Raw genomic sequence first — 4856 nt, 5'->3', positions numbered from 1 at the left:
AGTCTGCACCGACCCACTTAAACCCTCATTTCCACCCTATCCCCGTAACCCAATAATCCCTCCTAACCTTTTTAGATACTAAGGGCAATTTAGCATGGCCAATCCACCTAACCTGTACGTCTTTGGACTGTGGGAGAAAACCGGAGCACCCGGAGGAAACCCATGCAGACACGGGGAGAACGTGCAGACTCAGCACAGACAGTGTCCCAGCGGGTAATCGAACCTGGGACCCTGGCGCTATGAAGCCACAGTGCTAGCCACTTGTGCTACCGTGCTGCCCTAAATGCATATGAAGGAAATAACTTCTTACCTCGAAATGGCACAGCAAAGGTTCACTAGATTGGTTCTTAGGTTGAGATTATTGTTTCAGGATGTGAGGTTGAGGAAATTAGACTGATATTTATATTCTCTTGGAGTTTAGAAGAATGAGAGGTGTTCCAATTTCATTGTGCAGGATTCAGCAGGGGCTTGAAAAAGCAGACCGTGTAGTTGACTGAGTCAACTAAATGTTCACTGTTAAATGCTCTCTGGGATGGGCAATAGTGACATCTACACCCCATGAAGGAATTTAAAAAAACTGAGCGATTACTTCCTCAGTCTGCAGAACCTAGAACATGGGCACAGCCTCAGGAGATGGGTGTCAAGCCATTCGGATTGAGATGAGGAGAAATTTCTTCACTCAAATTGATATTAATCATAGAATTCCTACAGTGCAACAGGAGGCCATTCGGCCCGTCGACCCATGGCCCTGCCCTATCCCTGCATACCCAGAGAGTAGTGGGGGCATGGAATGCACTGCCTGTGGAAGTAGTTGAGTCAGAAACATTAGGGAACTTAACGCGGCTATTGGGTAGGTACATGGATTACGGTAGAATGATGGGGTGTAGATTTGTTCTTAATCTCGGATAAAAGTTCGGCACAACATCGTGGGCTGAAGGGCCTGTTCTGTGCTGTATTTTCTATGTTCTATGAACTCAGTGTCTTCCCTTTAGAACCAGTCAAGCAGTTTAAAATCCACCACCTCAATCCCTCCCACTTCACAGACTAAACCAATAGAAACGCTGTGTGGCCTTGTCAGACATCAGCAGGGTTACAAGGTTGAGGGAGGAACAAAGCCAGACTGTTGACGATAGGAGCAGGAGGAGGCCATTCAGCCCCGCGAGCCTGTTCCTCCCCATTCAATGAGATCATGGCTGATCTGTGATTTAATCCATCCATCTGCCTCAATTCCAAATCATTTTATATTCTTGTCGCAAAAATCTATCAATCAGCCACTTAAAATGATGAATTGAGCGAGACCAACTGCTGAACTGGGAGAGTTTCACAAAAAGGGTGGCAAAAGTGTGAAGAAATATTTCCTAATTTCATCCGCGAAAGGCCTGACTCTGACATTAAGGGTATGAACAGGAGGCAGTGACGCAGTGATACTGTCATTGGACTAGTAATTCAGAGACCCAGAGTCGTGCTTTGGGGACCCAGGTTCAAATCCCACCATGGGTGAAATTTAAATTCAACAAAAATCTGCAATTAAACGTTATGATCATTGGGCAGCACGGCAGCGCAGTGGTTAGCACTACTGCTTCACAGTGCCGAGGACCTGCTCGGCCCCGGGTCACTGTGCGTGTGGAGTTTGTGGAGAATGTGTGGACAAATTCACCCCGTGTCTGCGTGGGTTTCACCCCCACAACCCAAAGATGTGCAGGGTAGGTGGATTGGCCACACTAAATTGCCCCTTAATTGGACATTTGTTTAAAAAGTCAAGATCATGAAACCATTGTCGATTGTCATTAAAACCCGTCTGGTTCACCAATATCCTTTAGGGAAGGAAATTTGCTGTCCTGACCCGACCTGGCCGACAGATCCACTGCAATGTGGTGGACTCTTAAATAAATGTGAGCCCAGATAGTGATACAAACATCCCATAAACGAATTTAAAAAACAGTACGACAAAACAATTTCTTTCTGAATTGAAGGCCTGTTTTTTTAAATTCCGAGCACTGGTTGTTAAGACAGATTTAAGCAAACTCGAGTCAGAGAAAATCAGTTTGGAACACTGATCGGTTGGGTCGAGATCTCATACTGGCGCGGGTTATCATTTGTTTGAAATGTGAATTGAAAAGGAAAATAATTTAGAGTAACAGCAATTTTCATTTTATACAAACATATATTAGAATAGACATCGACTTCTTTTGAAGAACCAAAGTTGTACCAAACTTAAGGCCTCAAAACTGATCCCTGTGGAACACCACTCGTCACACCCGGCAAACCAGAAAATTACCCATTTATACCAACTCTGTTTCCTGTTTTAGCACTGCTGCCTCGCGGTGCCGAGGACCCAGGTTCGATCACGGTCCCAGTCTATGTGGAGTTTGCACATTCTCCCAGTGTCTGCAAGGGTTTCACCCCCACAACCCAAAGATGTGCAGGGTAGGTGGACTGGTTTGATTTGATTTATCATTGTCACATGTATTAGTATACAGTGAAAAGTATTGTTTCTTGCATGCTGTATAAACAATGCATACCATACATAGGTAAGGAAGGAGAGACTGCAGAATATAATGTTACAGTTATAGCAATGTGTAGAGAAAAGATCAACTTAATACATGGCAGGTTCATTCAAAAGTCTGATGGCAGCAGGGAAGAAGCTGTTCCCGAGTCGGTTGATATGTGACCTCAAACTTTTGTATCTTTTTCCTGACGGAAGGAAGTGGAAGAGAGGATGTCCGGGGTGCATGGGGTCCTTAATTACGCTGATTGCCTTTCTGAGGCAGCGGGAATTATAGAGAGTCAATGGATGGGAGGCTATGACAACTGGTCTGTACTTTCTTTCTTTCTGTCTCTCTCCTTTTTTGGACACAGTAAGAAGTCATACAACACCAGGTTAAAGTCCAACAGGTTTGTTTCGAATCACAAGTTTTTGGAGCGCAGCTCCTTCCTTGGGACCACCTCAACAAAGAATACTTGGGGAGTACACCGCACGCTGTATGGAAGGTCTCAGGATGTCACCTGAGCCCCTCCCCTGATGCTAGCCCCCCCCCCCCCCCCCCCCCGGTAGGAGGATCGATGCAAGTGTGCCGCTGACTTTCTGGTCATAAGACTATACGGATCCTGCGGACATAGCCGCAGAGTCGGAGAATCCAGCCCAAAGGGTGTCACCAACTGAGCCGCTGTGAGCAAGAACAGATTTAGAAACAATTACACGTATCCATCCGGTATCCTTGGGGAATAGGTGATGGCAGCAATACCAGGCACAGTGATACTGAAACATTGCAGGCAGTAAAAGGCTTCAGTTTATTATTTTCATTGCCCTGATTTTGTTGAAATTAAACTGACCAGTTACAACCCTCTGTCCATTGCAGCATCACAGTTCCCAGCAGCTATATGCGGAGTCTGGAATGTCACAGCCTGGAAACAGCCGGACTGTGGAGCTGGATAAATCCTCAGGCTCCTGCAGGAAAAAGCTGATCCTGCAGAAACATCACAAAAAAAAAGCTGGAGCCACTCTTAACTTCTCCAGATTTTCACTCATGGACTTATTCTTGCAATAAAAGAGTTGATCAGCTGGGGGTCACATTCCCCCAGAGGTCAGGGCGGGAGCTGGCACAATCTACCGGATAATTACTGGCATGTTCCCAGCAAGATGTTTCAGAGCCAATTACCTGCCCAATGCAGCAACCTTCAAAAATACTGCCAGCGACAGCCCCAAGGTCAATCTCTCACCTGCAAACAGGGAAGGATAATTAACGACTGCCCTCTCCACACTCTCCAAACTAATTTAATTCTACCCAGAGATCAATCGCTTTTATAATCCTGCAAAAGGGCAAAACGCTCACACTGGACGTTTGCCAAGATCTGTCTTCTAAACCAGGACAGCGTTTTCAAGGAGGGGCCGATGGTCAGGTTGCTCTAGTTTGTGTGCAGGGTTTACAGCTTGGTTTGTGAATCTCCTCCTCCACACTGTCCACACTGTAAATGTTGGGATAGGCAGCTCATCTCCCTCTCTAAACATCAGGCATAATGTTTAACGTCAGTGCCCCCTTAGTTCTAGAATCATACAACGAAGGTGACGGCCATTCAGCCCATTCTGCCTATGGTGGGATTTTTAGAAGATCAATCCAATTTATTCCCACTCTTGCATTTTGCCCGTCTGGTATTTATCTTGGTTTAAATTATTTAATGGGATTGGAGCATTGTTGGCAAAGCCAGCAGTTATTGCCCATCCCCAATTGCCCGAGAATTCACCCGCTGAAAGTTACTATTGAATCTCCATCCACCATCTTTTCAGATAGTGTTCCAGGACACAGGGACTCCACTGTGAAGAACATTTCTCATTATTCCTCCTGTTCCTTCCCCCTGCCAATGATCAGGAATTAATGTCATCTGGTCACTGCCCTGCTGCCAATGCACAAGGTTCCTCCTTATTTACTCTACCAAGGCCAGTCCTGATATTGAACACACCTGTTAAACCTCCCCTTCACCTTCTCTGCTCCAAGAACAAGCCCAGCTTTTCCATTTCCTCAACATTACAGAAGTCTTATCTCTGGTACGTTTAGCAAATCTCCTCTGAATCCGCTCCTGCCTCTTGTTTGTTGTACAGAATTAGGCACAATTGTTCAGTCCAACACATCTTCCATCATAAGGTCAGGAATGGGGATGTTGGCTGAATATTGGACAATGTTCTGCACCATTCGCGACTTCTAAGATACTGAAGCAGTCCACGTGCAAATGCAGCAAGACCTGGACAACATCCAGACTTGGACTGACGAGTTACATTCGCGTCACACAAGTGCCAGGCAATGACCATATCCAATAAGAGAGAATTTAACGATCAACCCTTAACATTCAATGGTATCACC

This window comes from Scyliorhinus canicula, chromosome 9, assembly GCF_902713615.1.
Source record: "Scyliorhinus canicula chromosome 9, sScyCan1.1, whole genome shotgun sequence".
NCBI lineage: Eukaryota > Metazoa > Chordata > Chondrichthyes > Carcharhiniformes > Scyliorhinidae > Scyliorhinus > Scyliorhinus canicula.
This window is presented reverse-complemented; position numbering follows the sequence as displayed.